General features: G+C 43.4%; 1 protein-coding gene and 2 non-coding genes across 3 annotated transcripts in view; 2 read left to right on the forward strand and 1 right to left on the reverse strand.

Moving 5' to 3' along the window:
- LOC126090494 (uncharacterized) overlaps positions 1-20,480 on the forward strand; it is a 687,867-nt gene that overhangs the window by 592,253 nt on the left and 75,134 nt on the right. The window lies entirely within an intron of this gene.
- Positions 3,293-3,364, forward strand: Trnaq-uug (transfer RNA glutamine (anticodon UUG)). The gene has a single exon. It is a non-coding gene; the product is annotated as a tRNA-Gln (tRNA).
- Trnas-cga (transfer RNA serine (anticodon CGA)) lies at positions 19,443-19,515 on the reverse strand. Its single transcript has one exon. It is a non-coding gene; the product is annotated as a tRNA-Ser (tRNA).

Below are 20,480 nucleotides of genomic sequence, written 5' to 3' on the forward strand. Positions count from 1 at the left end.
GTTAGGTTTAATTAGTTCTAAGTTCTAGGCGACTGATGACCTCAGAAGTTAAGTCGCATAGTGCTCAGAGCCATCATCCATTATCCACGAGCGTATGAGCAATTTAACAATAAATACTCAATTTGATTGAGCACCAGGGTAACAACAAATGGCCTTACGGCCAGGAAAATAACAGTGATTTGAAAGCCACCAGATTTAAAGTACCAAATAGCTTGTGGCGTAAACAAGTAACAGTAAGGCAAAACTGCGAGTAGTACCTATAATGGCAAGAGCCACCGTTACACGTGCGGAAAAAGCACTAATATGGATCAAACAACAGACCAGTTGCGGTTAACAATTATTAGAACAGGTGAAAAATTTTTGAGGTCCATAAAGCGAGAGTCACAGAGGCGGGCATATTACAGCGCGAGCGATAGCAACCGCTGCTACATCAAGACGTCGTTATTCAATAATTTCAGCTCGATGCAAAATGCCAGCATCTAAGAGCGCACAACACTGACATACGGTAAGACAATTCAGCTGAAGCACACTGAAGCACACGTGGTGAAAACTTCGATGCAGCCACTAACGGTACACTCGTAACTTATCAGTCTCTGCACAAACAGGCCAACGGCCCACACAGCTGACGGGCCGATCACTGTCTGTGTTGCCCTCTCGCCACGTACCCAGACACTTCCAAACTCCACACGCTCCGGCGTGTTTTGAAGACTCCGCACCAGCGATGACACACAAGAAACTAAGGGTAATTCATTCCATCTGGCGGGAAGCCAGCAAATGAAGGGAGAAGAAAAGATGAAATTACGCCCCCACGGCTCAAGAATCTCTTCCGATCCAAAATCATCAGTACGGTAAATCAGCCACCACCTGCAGTTGGTTCCATCCTGTAATCTCCCTGACATGAAGAAAGACCCACTCAACATTTAGAATGATACCTCTCAGTAAGCGCACGGAGTGCACACTTGGCAGTCATATCCCTAAGGGGCTCCATCACGTGCTAAACATAGGAGCTTCTAGCTACCATTAATCCCACCGTCTGCGAATGCCCGGATCTTGCAGCCCGAGAGGCTTTCTGTGAAACTGAGAAAGCGACTGCATCTGGCTCAAAGCCTCACAAATGCAAACGCTGTCAATTCAACTAAACAACTAGCAACAACAATTTCTAACATCGTAAATTGGAAGGATCAAAGAGATACTACAATGTTGTGAGGAAGGCGAACCAAAGCCTGCGTTTTATTGGCGGAACACTTAGAAGATACAACGAATCTACTAAAGAGACTGCCTAAACTACGCTAGTCCGTTCTCTGCTAGAATAGTACTGTGGTGTCACCGCCAGACACCACACTTGCTAGGTGGTAGCTTTTAAATCGGCCGCGGTCCGTTAGTATACGTCGGACCCGCGTGTCGCCACTATCAGTGATTGCAGACCGAGCGCCGCCACACGGCAGGTCTTGGGAGACTTCCTAGCACTCGCCCCAGTTGTACAACCGACTTTGCTAGCGATGGTTCACTGACAAAATACGCTCTCATTTGCCGAGACGATAGTTAGCATAGCCTTCAGCTACGTCATTTGCTACGACCTAGCAAGGCGCCATGTTCAGTTACTATTGATATTGTAAATAATACCTCACGCCAGCCTGCGTGAGCTAAAACGCGTGCCTTTCGGCTTCCTCTAATAATCACGGTGTTGGCTCTCCTGCCAATCCACAGGTACTGTGTAGTAAGGGATTCTTACTACACAAGGATTGGCTGAGAACATCTAAAAAGTTCAAAGAAGGGCAGCTCGTTTCGTATAAGCGCGAAATAGAGATGAGTACGCGAGTTGGGTGGCAGCCATTAAAACACACTTTTTCGTTGCGGTGATATCTTTTTGCGTAATTTCAATCTCCAACTTTCTCCTCCGAATGCGAAAATATTTTGTCAGCGTCCACCTACATAGGGAGATTTTATCATCGTAATAAAATAAGAGAAATGGAAGTTCGCACGGAAAGATTTAAGTGTTTGTTTTACCTGCGCGCTGTTAGACAATGGAAAGGTAGATAGTGTGAAAGTGGCTCGATGAACCGCCTTCCACGCATTTTAAGTTTGAACTGCAGAGTAGTCACGTAGCTGTAGAAGAATCATAGGCGAGACTTCCCGGAGGTTTTCCTTGGTTGTAAGGCAAATTAGGAATTGGTAAACCCTTCCTGAATATTACCAGTTGGGATTCCCCTTCCCTGTATCAGATTGCCTGATACTTGGCCCCTCTTCACCTTCCGGTAGTGCACAGGAAGTATAAAAAAAGTCTTCCATAATATGTAACAGCATGAAAATTCAGCATCTGTAGAGATTGCCTGCACATTTGCAAAAACTGTGTTCCACATAATATTCTTTGTTTCTTGATAGTGTTGTTCGTTTTACCTTTAAGTTCCAATGACCTACATCAACTGCACCTGAAGATCAGAAAAAGCCCGAAACATGTAGTACAACAATAAACTAATTATCATCAAGTGGATGCAGCAGTAACAAATAATTTGTTACTACAATGAATTTTTTGATAGTCACCGATAGAAACATAGTAAGATTAATGTTAAGAAGCCATAACAGTGACCTTGATGAAGGTCCACTGAAGCTCTCACGGTAACCAGGCCACAGCACGAAAACAGATATTGTGTTCGTGAATGAAAGTCACGTAACTAGAGAAGTTGCATTAGATTTTGAAAATCATAATGCTATTACGCATCTGTAGAAAGCAAGAGCGGTTTGGTGAGGAAATGACTGTAGTCTACTGTAACGTGCATAAAAAATACAAAAGAACTGTATCGAGGAGTGAAGTGGTAAATTGTCAACAGTGTATCAGTCTCTCTCAATTATATGGTGTATACGAAACCACATAATGTAGCTATCTTTCATAAAGCCTCCACAAACAATTTAATATTCAGAATGAATAACAAATTTAATGCTTTATTGATTATCAGCAGCTCATTTACATTTTACCTTCGTATCAAAACAACTGGCAGTGAGAACGAAACGTAGTGAAAACAAACAAAAGGAAAAAAAAGTCGGAAATTGTTACGGTTGTCATTGGATTACTTTTTCGGCTCTTTCATAAAAAGCGAAGACACGTACCACTGAATATTTGAAAACACTGAGTATTACTACAGATTGTAGCTGTGTGTAGTATGTTTTTTGACTGTACTAATTTATTGCCAGTCGATGCGATGCCGAACTGCTGTTGTTTTCTCTGAAGTAGCTGTTTTTCTCTGAGTAGCTGTGTTTCTCTGAAGTACATCGCTATGAACCGGCTAGCTCTCGCGGTCCCATGGTGTAATGGTTAGCACTCTGGACTTTGAATCCAGCGATCCGAGTTCAAATCTCGGTGGGACCTAATATTTTTAATTTGTGTTAATTATCGTACTCGGCTCTGTATGTATCGCGGATGATGATTCGGGATTTTTTTCCGGATTATGTAAGCAGTTACATGAAACATATTATAGTTGACTATTGCTCGTATTGCCGCCGCACTGGATTGGCAACTTTATCAGCATGTATGTTGCTGCGCGGTACTGCTCTTGGAAAGAGATACGAACATTTTCCAATGTAGGTAGTAACGATCATTTTCTCCGTTTCAAGATTTATACGGGCATGCTGCAAACTGACAGCGGCTACGCATCTGACTTAACAATTATTACAACTGTTCCTGACTGACTTGACTCCCACTATAATCTGTACGAGGATAGAGCAATTAAATAACCAATTCTTAAATGGACATGTGAATATTACTTAGGATCACTGATAGTTTTACCTGACACAGATGCATTTGAATAATAAAGTAAAACGTGAAATATTGCAATAATAAATAGTTCAAATGGCTCTGAGCACTATGGGACTTAACATCTGTGGTCATCAGTCTCCTAGAACTTAGAACTACTTAAACCTAACTAACCTAAGGACATCACACACATCCATGCCCGTGGCAGGATTCGAACCTGCGTATTGCAATAATAGTAATATGTTTACATCAGTACTTAGTATACTGCTTTAGTGTAACATCTAAGAAATCGCAAACGTCGGAAAACTTGAGAACTTGTATTATGCAATTAATTTAAGAGCTACGGTAGTAATAAACTCTCATAACTTTAACAATGTCATAATTGACACAATATAAAATCGAAGTGTGAACTCGCCATTGTCAGTATTTCATTTAAATATTTCACTGCGAGTATGAACACAAGTCTGAAACTGTCGCTATGTGAGTCTGCAAAAATAGTGAATACTGTTTCTTTTAGTTGTTTCCATCTAAGTTCAGAGAGTAAGTCTTTTTTTTTTTTTTTTTAATTTTCTTTCCTCAGTGGAGAGTCTTTCCCTTTCTGTTTTCCGTTGCTTAGATTCGTGTGGTTTGTCGGTTTTCCTTGTACTGTATTGTATTGAACCGGGACCTAGAAACGACGAAGAGGCTTCGTCCCCGTCGTAGCCCTCAGTGGTTCACAACCACAACAGGTTACAGCAGCCCACTCACCCCACCGCCGCCCCACACCGAATCCAAGGTTATTGTGCGGTTCGTCCCCAAGTGGAGCCCCCCCCCCCCCCCCCCTTCCCGGGGAACGTCTCACACCAGACGAGTGTAGCCCCAAATGTTTGAGTGGTAGAGTAATTATGGTGTACGCGTACGGGGAGACAGTGTTTGCGCAGAAATCGCCGACATAGTGTAACTGAGGCGGAATAAGGGAAAACAGCCCGCATTCGCCGAGGCAGATGGAAAACCGCCTTTATCCATAGACTGGCCGGCACACCGGACGGCGGATTCGTGCCAGGGACCGGCACGCCTTCCCGGCCAGAAAGCAGTGCGTTAGACGAGACGGCTAACCGGGCGGGTTCGGTTCTACTTACAAAGTGTGTCGGATTCTTTGTTGACAGGATGATGTGCGCCTTTACCTGTGTAGGATTTTACCGGGCAGGTAGTATGCCAATCTACGTGGGCAGGCACTCATTCAAGCAACTGAAAAGCAACCTGTCTTAAAAGTACCTTATAATTCCTAAACGTCCTTGTCATTTTCGAAACATTAGTTTTCATGCTATTTTACTCACTAAAATTCAGCTGTGAAATTTGGAAACTGATGTACAGGGTGTGTGAGACAAGCTGTTCACCTCAAATTTCCTACATACTTAGAAATACAGTATTTCTGTTTTCATTCAGATGAGGTTGTGAAAAGGTTCACACGAAATACGTGTAGTCCCTTTTCATAGCTGTATTAATTACAGGTATATCGGTATAAACTTCGCTTTTACAAACAGAACTATAGTAATTTTTGTTCTAAACTAAGAAATACGAATTCAAAGTTTCACTTTTCAAAATGCGATTAGTAGTACTGGAGAAATTACAATACTTAGAGCTTAAGAGTTATTGCTTGGAACATGAAACCGACTGCTGTGTTACGCGGAAGCTCGTGATTTCATATCAAATCAGGAATACATCGTCGGATAAGGAGGAAAAAAGATTGTTGCTCTGACGTGATACCAGCATAAAACAGTAACATAAGAAATACAGCTTTCATCCTGCCTGTGTCGTTCACACGTGTAGAAAAAAATTATTGGAAGGGCATTAAAATATTACGCATACGGTAAACCTGAAATTATTGGAAAGGCATTGAATTATTACGCATACGGTAAACCTGAAACGAGCAGAGCGAACGAAATGGATGTTTTGGCAACTGTTTTTCATAATCCAAATGCTGCTCATGAACTCGGAAACACACGTGACTAAGAACCAAAATCGTTAAAAGCAGCGATAATCACCTTTCCCGTATGCCATAGCTGAGGTCATAGATAAACGCACCACATTTAAAAATTATGGTTGTCTTGCTCTCCCACTTTCTCATTCCTGTTAACAACAAAAAAAAAATCGGATGCCTCTACGTATACACGCCAGTTTTCGAAATGAAGAGAAATAAAACTGTTTCACTGCTCATATTACGTGACTTGGCTAATTCTGGAAATTGTGACTGCAGTGCTTCCTTCCAGTCAATCCACCATACCGTTACTGACTGTCCTCTTCGAGCGTACAACGAATGATAATGGACATCCACGGCGCATAGGATGAAACGTTCGAATGGGTTAGGGAACTAGATTTGGAGATGTAAGATTGTAAGAGCTTGCTATTGTGTACATTTGTCCAAAAATGGTGTATATATGTTGATTTCATCATACGATAAATAAATAAACTGCAGCGCCATTGGCGTGAGAAAGAGGAAGCAAGGTTGAGAATGAGAGGAAAGCATTTCAGACAAGGACAAATCCGGCATATAAAACATTCTCCACCTTGGTGGACAACAACGGCAACACCTCTACAAGGCGTCAGCAATAGAATTGTAGAACTACCGTAGGTTACCAAAATTAAGCAATCAGTGTTTTACTAGATCCCCTTTCTAGTAACTAAGTGAGGCTATATAAAGGGCCACATAACCTGTTCCACCTAGTTATCCTTCAGCCTGTTACTTAAAAGTAAACAATCCTTATAGCAAAATTGAAAGTTCACAGTTTTGAACTCGGCTGTTATTCAGCAACCGTAACTAATTTCAACACAAGATTAAACAACCAACCGGTTGCACGTAAACGGCAGGTATATTGACCTAGGTTTCGATACCTACTAGGCGTGTTTTCATCAGAATAAATGTTGCTAAATCCTATAAAATAATACACAGAAAATGAGGTATGACCAAAAACACATTACCAAAGATGACAATTTTCATGACGCAAAACGTTACTTACGTAAAATTACATTGCAACTGTGCTCCTGTCAAAAGTAAAATATAACGTTCTAGCTTTTGCCACGTGCGCCCAGCCGAGAATAACATCAGACTGATTTTTTTTTTCCTTTATTGTATTTCAATTCCCCATCGGGGCGGGCTGGCAGCAGCATATGCGCTGCTCTTCAGCCGAAAGACATAGAACAAAACAATAGAAGACATTTAAAAATAGCAAAGGAGAGAATAAGGTGAACACAGATATAAAAAAGGGGGAACATCATGGAAGGCAATAGACAAAAAACTGGGTGACTGTAAAAAAAGGAGATAAAAAAACTGTTTAAAAGTAGCACACACAAAAAGCCACACACTGCGACGATTAAAAGAACACAAGGCACAGTATGACTGGAGCATAAAGGTATCGATGGATGGCATAGCACATAACGTAACACTGATGGCGAACCTCAAGGCAGTACACAATTAAAATCACACCTCTTGACGCACAGGAGAAACAGCACTAAACACAACACTGATGTGGCACACTGATGATGATCAATACAGAGGATCTGCCAGGCGCTAGGAGATGAGGGAGACCTGAAGAAGGGAGGGAGGGGAAGAGATGGGGGAGATGAGCGGGGGGCGCGCTGAAGAGGGCCAGGTAGGGAGGGATGTGGGAACGAAAGAGGCAAGTATGGGGTGCAGGGTCTCACGGGAGGGGGGGATGGAGGAAAATCCGCTCTGGGAGAAGGAGGGAAGAGGAAAATGGGGGCCCTGGGGAGGGGGGGGGGGGAGAACAAGGCCAGGTTATAGTTGGAAGGAAGGGTAGATGTCACGGCGAAGTTCGTCATCCGGGAGGGGGAGGCGTTGGAAATTGCCCTGATGAAGGAGGGTGTGGAGGTGGAGAGAGGGAGGGATACAGCGATAGAGGCGCGGCAACGGGCGGGGGGTGGAGAGGAAGGAGGAAACCAGAGGGTGGGGGGATCAAGCCTGCGGACAATGTAAAGGATGCGGAGATGTTGGAGGAACAGGAGGAGGTGGGGGAAGGGGATCAATTCATACAGGAGCCGTGTGGTGGAAGGAAGGTGGATACGGAAGGCAAGGCGGAGCGCATGGCGTTCAAGGATTTGGAGGGCCTTGTAAAAGCGGGTGGGGGCAGAGATCCAGACAACGCTGGCATAACAGAGGATAGGACGGATGAGGGATTTGTAGGTGTGGAGGATGGTAGAAGGATGCAATTCCCATGTCCGGCCAGACAGGAGTTTCAGAAGGCGGAGGCGGGATTGGGCTTTCTGCTGGACGGTCTGGAGATGAGGGGTCCAGGTGAGGTGTCGGTCGAGGGTGAGGCCAAGGTATTTCAGGGTGGGGGTGAGCTGGATAGGACGACCCTAAAGGGTGAGGAAGAAATCATGGAGGCGAAAGGAGCGAGTGGTGCGGCCTATGATGATTGCCTGATCAGACTGATCGGCCCAGTGGCTTATATTGCTGCCACGAAAACAATACGAGTTGCGTCGCCTATTAGGTGGGGACAGTAACATGTGCCCATTTGAAACATTATAACAGAAATACTTGAAGAAACGACAGTTAATTTTAAAAACAAAATATAAAATATCTTTTCGAAAATACACAGCAGTCAAGCAGATCAAGTATAATAGACTCTTCTGTCAGGCTTTACAGAAATTACTGTTACGTAAAAGACAGAATGAGGCAACTTCTGCAGCACATATCTACGAGATTAGCAGAAAATAATGTTTCGAAACCAGAATCAGGGAAAATTTAGTAAAAACAGTGGAATCAAAATCCCGCGAGCGGTAGATTGAAACCATTAAAAAAAACTTTGTTACGTAGTTGCAACTGTTCACTGAGGATGAGACCATCGTTCTTAGAAATATGCTTGAAAATCTCTAGTTCTTCCAGTACATCGAGCCTATTCAGTACATCGAGCCTATTACCTTTCTTTTCTCTATGTAAAATGGAAATTTCTTCAACGCGATCCGGCTTGTGTCCGGAAATTAGCAGATGATGAGCAAATGTGGAATTGTGTACATTAGTGCCTCTTATTTCCAGCAAATATTCCTTGTGCATGAAACTAAAAGAGCTTCCAGTTTGTTCTTTATAATACACGGGACACGTATCGCAAGTGAAAAACCACTCCTGAATTGTGTATCGGAGCAACTGTGGACTCGAGATTGTGGATTTTTTTGCAAATTATTGTTCGTGGAAAAGGCAACTTTGAATCCATATTTTTTAATCAGAAGACGACGAAATTTATACGAAATACGGCATAGAAATGGTATCGAGAAAACATTTTTACACTCGTTACTGTCAGGAATAGCACTGCTGCCAAAACTGGCCACTTTAGCGCCATTTTTAACTTTGAAGATCTTGTCAATTAAGTGCAATAGTTTTTATTATGATCATCTCTTCATTAAGCTTGTTAGGTGACGAAGGCACGGAGACTGCACAATGAATGGCTGAATGACAAAATGCTTTCTTATGGGAATCAGGATATACTGAACTAGCGGGCACAATTTGATCTGTATTAGTGGTTTTTCGAAAAATACTGAAAGAAAGTCTGTCGTTGTCAATAGCAATACTGAGGTCCAAGTAATTACGCTGACGGTCGTTATTTTCTGCCTCACAAGTGAAGCTATTTTTTTTTTTCATGAAGACTATTTAAAATTTCAAACAAATGCTGAGTTCCTTCCCGGGAACTGCTGTATATGATCAAAATGTCATCTACTTACCGAGCATAAGACAAAATATGAAATAGTAATTTCTGTAAAACCTAACGGATGGCTGTATTATACTTAATCTGCTTGACTATTGTGTATTTTCAAAAAGACGTTAAACTCTCTCTATATTTTGTTTTTAAAATTAACTGTCTTTTTTTTAAAAAAAATTTTAATTGGGCATATGTTACTGTCCGACCTGATAGGCGGCGCAACTCGCATTGTTTTCGTAGCAGCAATGTAAGCCACTGGGTCGACCAGTCTGATGTTATTCCCAAAAAAATAGTTCAAATGGCTCTAAGCACTATGGAACTTAACTTCTTTGGTCATCAGCCCCATAGAACTTAGAACTACTTAAATCTAACTAACCTAAGGACGTCACACACATCCATGCCCTGTTATTCCCAGCTGGGCATAAGTGGAAAAGGCTAGAGCGTTATATTTTATTTTTGACAGGAGCATAGCTGCTCTGACGTCTGGCTATTGCTTTTGAGCAATGTACTTTTGCGTAAGTAACGTTTGTGCCTCATGCAAATTGTCATCTTTGTTATGCGTTTTTGGTCGTACCTCATTTCCTTTGTATTATTTTATAGGATTTAACAACATTTATTCTGATGAATACACCCCTAGTAGGTGTCAAAAACTAGGTCAATGTACCTACCGTTTATGTGCAACCGGTTGGCTGTTTAATCCTTTGCTGAAGAAAAAAATAAAGCTGTTAATGTTTAATTCAGGTTTTATTCGAAAATTGTTGCTTTGTAACACGACACAGAGGGATGTTTTAGGACAAATAAAAAAAAGGCGATACAGATTCATCGGATAGCGCTAGAAAAAAAAGAGTATCATTAAAAATAACGCAAAACAAAAACATATCAAACATCGCTTCACTACTTCGGCGAGCTTATACAAAACTTGTTTCTGTTTTTCATAAATAAGTTTCGTACTTACCAACAATAATAGTAACCTCTTGCTTTTGATCATGATCTGTCGAGTACAAAATAACAACAGCAATTAAATATTTTTTTATGTTTGTGCATCTAGACTACTGGTTCCCAACAGGTGGTCCGCAAGAGAGGGGTCCGCAAGATGCTATTAGAATAAAAAATATACTAAACATATTTCGTATTATAACAGATTTTTAGTTTTGGCTGCTTCCTGCATGAGCAGAGCTTTAGCGAACGCTAACTTCTGCGTCTAGCGTCTTCCTAGAGCCAACTGACACTAGCACACTCTAGCGCGAAACTGGAATTAGATAGAGGCAATAAGTTCTGCTGTATACCGTTAGACTACGCGCGCTGCCTCTTTGCAGCTGACAACTGACAGTCACTTTACACAGAAATTCGCATTTCAGACGACAATCGGCCATTGCTAATTTATTTCCAGTGCTTTCACAAACCGTATTGTTTCCATATTCAATATTCCTGTATTAAAACAGTAGTGTTGGTAAAGCGTTATTTTTTGGGGAAGCTACAGTTCGTGTAGTTAAAGCACGTAAATAACGTTGTAAATGGTAGCGTTGGTAGGGAAGGAAACGTAAATGAATGTGTGTGAGAAAAACTGGGAGCCGACTATTTCTCTTTTTTTCTTTTTTGTTTGTTTGGTTTGCACATAATTAGAACCGCACATCGTTCAAGTGTTAGACCACTGTGTATTTTATATTCTTTCAAAACATAAATTGCTTTTTATAAGTAATATAAATTACTTGACCGCGTAATTTCTGTGCCTTTATACAACTAAAGCAATTAATAAAAATTAATAAAAATACAACTAAAGCGTAGTTAAAAATGGTCTGTTGGTTAAAATGTGGTTCGTTTAAACGAGAAAGGCCTAGAGAGGAAGAGGAAAATAATCCATTTGTTATACTATACATCCAGATTTGAAGACAAAAGATTTTGAGCAATAATAAAAAATTTAACAATAACAATGATGGCTCAATTGAAGAAGTTTTAAGCTCAATATTTTTTTGCATAATGAATAAGTCAATGTTTTTTCTAAGTACCAAAAATAGAAAAAGTATAAAAAGACTTTTAATTTGGCTTTTTTAGGTACTTGATACTGTGATGTGACAAGGTACCAATCATGCTCGATGAGGAGGCCCTCGAGAAAATTTTGTTGGGGAACCCCTGATCTAGACTATACTTACATCAAAATTAATTGCTTTAGTTGTATAAAAGCACAGAAATTACGCGGTCAAGTAATTTATATTACTTATAAAAAGCAATTTATGTTTTGTAAGAATATAAAATACACAGTGGTCTAACACTGAACGATGTGCGGTTCTAATTATGTGCAAACCAAACAAACAAAAAAGAAAAAAAGAGAAATAGTCGGCTCCCAGTTTTTCTCACACACATTCATTTACGTTTCCTTCCCTACCAACGCTACCATTTACAACGTTATTTACGTGCTTTACCAAAATTACCGACCCGTAGTACTTGCACAGCGCAACTCTATTTAGCAGCAACCTCCAACAGGCTGCTCCGCCGGCAATAGCAGCCGGTCATATCGCGATACTGTCGTGTGGCTGCAGCAATGTTGACAGCAACATTACTATCACCACACGGCACAGCACACAGGGATCAGCACGTGTGGGGGATTATCGTTAGTGGACCCTCGAAACATTCAGAAAGGGCACTTGAAGTGATGGCAGTGTGCGAGCATGTTGGAAACCACATAGCACAATTCAGTACCCTTGTCAACATTTTATCTTTCAGACAAAGACAATCAGGGGCAGGGGGTTGGTACCCTTATATGGGGGATGTTTTATTGGGATGGAAGGGAGGCCGTGACGCGCGTCTGTACTGTCTGGTCTTCGTTTGTTTAATGAATCTCTGCACCTTCAGCATCAAAATGCACAATTCAATCGTTCCTGAATTCTCAGAATTGTTTGAAGAGCACTTCAAAGACATGAGGGTGCCGGCGTGGCCCTCCAGTTCACTTAAACTCGATCCAACTGATTACATCTGCGGCGTCACTGAACGATATATTGTTGTCTCGACCCCAGCCGTAACCAGTATAAGTGATATTTGGACGGCGGATGAGCACTAATGGATCACGTTGACTCCAGAATTTGTCATGTCTCGTCGACTCCATTTCATAATCCGTTTCCGTAATCATCACGCTACATCTACATCTACATCCATACTCCGCAAGCCACCTGACGATGTGTGGCGGAGGGTACCTTGAGTACCTCTATCGGTTCTCCCTTCTATTCCAGTCTCGTACTGTTCGTGGAAAGAAGGATTGTCGGTATGCTTCTGTGTGGGCTCTAATCTCTCTGATTTTATCCTCATGGTCTCTTCGCGAGATATACGTAGGAGGGAGCAATACACTGCTTGACTCTTTGGTGAAGGTATGTTCTCGAAACTTTAACGAAAGCCCGTACCGAGCTACTGAGCGTCTCTCCTGCAGAGTCTTCCACTGGAGTTTATCTATCATCTCCGTAACGCTTTCGCTATTACTAAATGATCCTGTAACGAAGCGCGCTGCTCTCTGTTGGATCTTCTCTATCTCTTCTGTCAACCCTATCTGGTACGGATCCCACACTGCTGAGCAGTATTCAAGCAGTGGGCGAACAAGCGTACTGTAACCTTACCTCCTTTGTTTTCGGATTGCATTTCCTTAGGATTCTTCCAATGAATCTCAGTCTGGCATCTGCTTTACCAACGATCAATTTTATATGATCATTCCATTTTAAATCACTCCTAATGCGTATTCCCAGATAATTTATGGAATTAACTGCTTCCAGTTGCTGACCTGCTATTTTGTAGCTAAATGATAAGGGATCTATCTTTCTATGTATTTGCAGCACATTACACTTGTCTACATTGAGATTCAACTACTACATGTTTCTCTCTAAATCAGCTGGATGTATAAGTGAAGGTAGTTAATAGATGACGAGATATTGCGTTGCTCCAGGAGAATTTTCCAGCTGATAATGATACACCAGATGATGAAAGCAGTGTTTCTGAAACAGAATACGTTCTTGAAGAATTAAGACCAGCCAACCGAAAAATGACAAAATGCCTTGTATCAGCCATCAGTAGGAACCCTCCACTTATTCTCCAGAAGTTGAAGGAATTCAATTTCAAGATAGCCGTAATAACGTGAAATATCTCCAATCTCTTTTCGGAACAAAAGAAGTAAAAGAAATTTGAAACCAAAATCTTTGATTTGGTGCCCTGATTTTATTGCTAGTCGTGGGAGATGTAGAAACTGTGCTGTGTATTAAAAACTGTGATATGTACTATATAGAATCAAGAATACTTTCATACTGTTCCCAATATAATGTGATTTTGTGTGTCAATGGAAGAAAAAGCTGTTTTTATCAGTACCATTTTTCATGAAGTAATGTTTGTCGATAACTGTACCATGGTGACCTGGCGGCCCTCAAGTATCTTTTTTTAAATTAAATTAAGATAGAAATATACACTGGGGTGACTAAAATCAAGGGATATCTCCCAATCTGGCCCCCTTTTGCACGACGTAGTACAACTGGTCGATGTTGCATCGACTCAACAAGCCGTTGGAAGTCCCCTGATTGTTGAGTCATGCTGCCCCTTATGGACGTTCAGAGTGTTGCCGGTGTAGGACTTTGTGCACGAACTAACCTCTCCATTATGTCTCATAAACGTTCGGTGGGATTAATTTCGGACGATATGGGTTGCCAAATTATTCGCTAGAACTGAGAACTGTCTACGTGTTCTTCAAACCAATCGCGAACAATTGTGGCCCAGTGACATGACACATCGTTATTCATAAAAATTCCATCGCTGTTTGGAAACACTAATTTCAAGAATGGCTGCAAGTGGTCTCCAAGGAGCCGAACATAAACACTTCCGGTCAATGATAGCTTCAGTTGGACCAGAGGACCCTGTCCATTCCCTGTAAACACAGCACACACCATTGTGGAGCAGCCACCAGCTTGCACAGTGCCTTGTTGGCGACTTGGGTCCATGGCTTCGTGGGGTGTGCGCCACACTCGAACCCTACTATCGGCTCTTAACAACTGAAATCAGAACTCATCTCAACAGGGTTTCCAATCGTTTGAGGTCCAACCGAAATGGACACGAGCTCGGAAGGGACGCTGCAGGCGACGTCGTGCTGTTAGCAAAGGCACTCGCGTCGGTCGTCTGCTGCCACAGCCCACTAACACCAAATTTCGCCGCACTGTCTTAACGGATATGTTCGTCGAACGTCCCACATTGGCTTTTGAGGTTATTTCACGCAGTGTTGACTGTCTGTTAACAGTGACAACGTTACACAAACGCCGCCTCTCGGTCGTTAAGTGAAGGGCGTCGGCCACCCCGCTGTCCATAGTGAGAGATAATGCCTGAAATTTGGCACGCTCAGCACACTCTTGACATTGTGGACCTCGGTATATTGAATTCCCTAAAGATTTCCAAAATGGAATGTCCCATAACTGTAACTCTAACTAGCATTCTACGTCCGAAGTCTGTCAATTCCCGTTGTGCGGCCATAATCACGCTGGAAACGTTTTCACATGCATCAACTGATTAACGATGACAGCTACGCCACAGCACTGCATTGCACTGCACTTTTACGCCTGTGTACACGATACTGGGTCAAATGGCTCTGAGCACTATGTGACTTAACTTCTGAGGTCATCAGTCGCCTAGAACTTAGAACTAATTAAACCTAACTAATCTAAGGACATCACACACATCCATGCCCGAGGCAGGATTCGAACCTGCGACCGTAGCGGCCGCTCGGCTCCAGACTGCAGCGCCTAGAACCGCACGGCCATTCCGGCCGGCGTACACGATACTACCAAAATCTGTATATGTGCATATCGCTGTCCCATGAGTTCTGTCACCTCAGTGTATACTGTATATCTTTTGTTTTTCTTTATACTAAAGCAATTTCTAACAGACTACGATATAAAAATTTGAGCATTTTCGAAGTAAACGAAAAAAATTCAGGCCCCAAAGCGACAAGTAAACATACGCATACGCTAAAAGAAGGAGGGGGGCTAAACTATGGCTTCATGAACAGTGACTGCTGTTTCTCTTTGGCTTGGTATTCATTTTCATGGATAGATGAAGATACTGAAGAAACATTCTATCTTCAGACATGGACTCCCACGCAGAGCCTCAGCTAACGCGCGTCCATTGAAGGCGGCAGAAGTTTGCAAAAGGAAATTTGTAAGGTCTGTATTCGTAAATGCCTGTAAATTCCAGACGCATTAGCCAGCCGTCACCCAGGAATCGCAGCTGGATTGTTTACGGCGGAGCATGCGCCGTGAATCACCCGACTGGCAGCGTAGCCTCCGCGCGATTCTTGTTTCGGGAGAAAATTTATGCTGGTGCATGGGCGTTGTGGCAGCCGTCACGCCGGACAATACTGCAGACGGCGTCCAACGCGAGCGAGCCATGCTTCTGGCCTGCGAAATCACATTACGGCGTCCCGGGAACAAAGGAACTGTTATGCAGCTTCCATGCGAAAGTAAACGCTTTGCAGTCTGGCTCCTCTTCAGTTTCTGCAGGAATGGACTTGGTAAAGGCGAAGCTTGAAAAATTGTTGCTTTGCCATTTCCGCTGCTTCGCGCCTCTTCCAGATGGCGCCTGAGCAACCCGTGTTTCAGTTTTAGCTCTCCCAGATTCTTCCAGCAGCATTCAACATCTTACACTAAAGACGAAGAACATACCTTCTGTCGGAATACTTACTAATGTAACGGCCGGGGGTGTCAAAAATATACTACATGTTCCTCCTAAAAATGTGTCAGATGCCATTTCGTCGGTGTTTTTTATAGAAACACTCAGTTTTACCGTTGTGGTGTGAAGATAGTATCAACCAAAACATGAGATGATTCATACGACGACCAGCGTCAACAGGAATCTGTGTGATGATAATATTTGGTTTGTAGGAGGCTCAACTGCGCGGTCATACAAAGTCCCGATTTTGACATAGTCCAGTTTTTACACAATGCAATCTAGCCACTGTCACGTATGATGATGAAATAAGGAAGACACAAACACCCAGTTCCCGGGCAGAGAAGATCCCCAACCCGGTCGGAAATCGAACACGGGGCCCCAGGAATCAGTGTATGGCGTTGGGTTTCCATACCAATATCAGCCATGTTGTTCTCTTTTACTCCATTTGCTTACAAGTAGCAATGCCACATATCCGTCTGTACGCCATCTTTCTTCCAAAGATTCTCGTTTATGATCCCTTCCACTGTTACACTTTAAAGTGGACAATCTCGACATGATACGATTCTAGTCGGTGAAACGGCTACCTTAAAGAAGATATTTCGGTAACAAAGTCACCAAAGGTGATGTACAGACTTGCTTATATACGATTGACGGCATTTGTTCGAACCTAAGTAAGCGGTTTCAAGGAATTAAGGAGGTTGAAAGCCGGCCGCGGTGGTCTAGCGGTTCTAGCGCTGCAGTCCGGAACCGCGGGACTGCTACGGGCGCAGGTTCGAATCCTGCCTCGGGCATGGGTGTGTGTGATGTCCTTAGGTTAGTTACGTTTAAGTAGTTCTAAGTTCTAGGGGACTTATGACCTAAGATGTTGAGTCCCATAGTGCTCAGAGCCATTTGAACCATTTGAACCAAGGAGGTTGAAAACATATGAAGGACAATACATTACTTGTTGATATCCACCACCTATGCCGGCCGGAGTGGCCAAGCGGTTCTAGGCGCTTCAGTCCGAAACCGCGCGACTCCTACGGTCGCAGGTTCGAATCCTGCCTCGGGCATGGATGTGTGTGATGTCCTTAGGTTAATTAGGTTTAAGTAGTTCTAAATTCTAGGGTACTGATGACCTCAGCTGTTAAGTCCCATAGTGCTCAGAGCCATTTTTTTACGAGTACTCCGAAAACACGGTACAAAGACAAGTACGCCAACAAAATCAGCGACTGCTTCAGTTTGGTCAAAGACAAACGTAATCCATCCGCAGTTTGAGCGGGATGGCGCAGTGGTTAACACACTCAACTCGTATTCGGGAGGACGACGGTTCGATCCTGTGTCCGGCCAGCCGGCCGAGGTGGCCGAGCGGTTCTAGGCGCTACAGTCTGGAACCGCGCGACTGCTACGGTCGCAGGTTCGAATCCTGTCTCGGGCATGGATGTATGTGATGTCCTTAGGTTAGTTAGGTTTAAGTCGTCCTAAGTTCTAGGGAACTGATGACCTTAGAAGTTAAGTCCCATAGTTCTCAGAGCCATTTGAACCATTTTTTTTTTTTTTTTTTTTTTTGTGTCCGGCCATCCCGGTTTAGATTTTCTGTGATTTCCCTAAACCGCTTAAGGCAAATGACGGAATGTTTCCTTCAAAAGGGCACTGCCGCTTTCCTTCTCCAACCTTCCCTAATCCGAGCTTGTGTTCCGTCTCTAGTGACCTCGTTGTCGACGGTACATTAAACACCAATCTCCTCCTCCTCCGAATACCATGCATTTGCGGTAAAGTGTAGATTGGAATGACGGGATGGCCCGTAAACCTCAGTATCGGGGAACGTAAACGAAACTGTAGACTAAGACATACTGAAAAATCGGTTGAGCACGCACTGAGTGATGAGGAACAGCGCATAAAATCAGTCGAAAATGATGATCTGTTTGCGGAAATGAGTTAATGTAGCAATTTGCTCCGATAAGCCATCGACATTTGCGAGCATGTTAAGAATTTCAGAGATAGGATGGGTGTTGAGAGAGAACGACGGCCACAGGTATCAAGTGTGAAGGCATACCGGTAATGGCAAGGGGAAAGTTTTAGGACAACACAACTTCAGCTCACTACGAGCAACGGAGTGCAATTCTTCGAGAGTGCCTGTCACTCGTGCTGGTGAAATATCAGATTATCATGCAAAACAGGCGTCAACCGAAGAAGCCGAAACAGACGCCAATTTCGTAAATTTCATCCCTATAATTGTGATGTTCAGTGTGCTTCGCCTCAGGGCACAACTACGCAGCAGCTGCTTGTCTATTATGAATTTATTCAATGTCTGGTGCATCCTCGATGTTTTAAAGCGATTTTTTTATTGTGATGCAAAAAGATACAGCCAGAGTTGCACCGAAAACAGATGTTTATTTATTCGGTGACTGGTTTCGGGCTGCGCCCGTTCTCAAATCAAGCAATGTTATCCAAGTAAAATGTCCGACAATATAGCGGTAAGCAAAGTGCGTCTGGTCCCAGTCAACATCTTCTAGGCTGTTAAAGCGCAATGCCATCAGTGTCAACATCGTTCCAATTCATTTAAAGTTCATTCTACACAGTTGCAAAGAATGGTTTGTTAACTAAGGATGCTGGATATGAACCCAATATATATCACCGACGTAACATGCTTGAATAATCTATAAGTTCTTAGAATTCAGCTAAAGCAACAACCGCAGTGTCAAGACGGCATTCCTGCAGTTGGGAGGGGTGTACAAAAATAGGGAAACGCCAAAAACACAACACATTATCATGCCTAATACGGTGTAAGAAAATCGTTTGAATTCAAAACAATTTCCAGTCGTGAAACTTCCTGGCAGATTAAAACTGTGTGCCCGACCAAGACTCGAACTCGGGACCTTTGCCTTTCGCGGGCAAGTGCTCTACCATCTGAGCTACCGAAGCACGACTCACGTCCGGTACTCACAGCTTTACTTCTGCCAGTACCTCGTCACCTACCTTCCAAACTTTACAGAAGCTCTCCTGCGAACCTTGCAGAACTAGCACTCCTGAAAGAAAGGATATTGCGGAGACATGGCTTAGCCACAGGCTGGGGGATGTTTCCAGAATGAGATTATCACTCTGCAGCGAAGTGTGCGCTGATGTGAAACTTCCTGGCAGATTAAAACTGTGTGCCCGACCGAGACTCGAACTCGGGACCTTTCCCTTTCGCGGGCAAGTGCTCTACCAACTGAGCTACCCAAGCACGACTCACGCCCCGTACTCACAGCTCTTTATGTTTGAAAGGTAGGAGACGAGGTACTGGCAGAAGTAAAGCTATGGGTACGGGGGGTGGGGTGGGAGGTGAGATTAAAACTGTGTGCCCGACCGAGACTCGAACTCGGGACCTTTGCCTTTCGCGGGCAAGTGCTCTACCAACTGAGCTATCCAAGCACGACTCACCTCCCCCCCCCCCCCCGTACCCATAGCTTTACTTCTGCCAGTACCTCGTCTCCTACCTTCCAAACATAAAGCTGTGGGTACGGGGCGTGAGTCGTGCTTGGGTAGCTCAGTTGGTAGAGCACTTGCCCGCGAAAGGCAAAGGTCCCGAGTTCGAGTTTCGGGCGGGCACACAGTTTTAATCTGCCAGGAAGTTTCATATCAGCGCACACTCCGCTGCAGAGTGATAATCTCATTCTGGAAATTTCCAGTCGTCTCGGAATTGAAAAATGCAGGTCCAGTATCGTTTTCAAGGGTATCTTACACCATTCTTCCTGCAAAACAGTGGCAAGTTTACTTAACGATGATGGGGTAGATAACGATCAAAGTAGCCTACAAGGCTCAATAAATTTGAAATCTGGTAACTGTGGTGGCCTGGATATGCCACAATTCATTCTCGAGCTCACAAAACCTGCCTTGGGCGATACGAGCTGTGTGAACAGAGGCCCTGTGTGTGTGTCTGAGTGAATGCCAAAGGGACCAAACTGCTGAGGTCATCGGTCCCTAAACTTACACACTACTTAAACTAACTTCCGCTAAGGACAACACACACACCCACGCCCGAGGGAGGACTGGAACCTCCGGTGGGAGGGGTACAGGCCCTGTCGTCTTGAGACACATCAACATTGGGGAACAAATGTTGACCCACAGGATGGACCTGTTCTTCCAGAAAGGCCACATGGTACCTGGTACTAATGCTATCTTGCAGAGTACCCACTGGGCCTATGGAATTCCACGATATGGCTGCACAAATCGTACCTAACTCCCCACCATATTTCACTCTTCGGATGTACACTATGTGATCAAGAGTATCTGGACACCTAACTGAAAATGGCGTCCTCCATCAGTAACGCTGGAATTCAGTATGGTGTTGGCGCACTCTTAGCCTTGATGACAGCTTCCACTCTTGCAGGCATAGG

The sequence above is a fragment of the Schistocerca cancellata genome, chromosome 1 (assembly GCF_023864275.1).
Source record: "Schistocerca cancellata isolate TAMUIC-IGC-003103 chromosome 1, iqSchCanc2.1, whole genome shotgun sequence".
Lineage (NCBI taxonomy): Eukaryota > Metazoa > Arthropoda > Insecta > Orthoptera > Acrididae > Schistocerca > Schistocerca cancellata.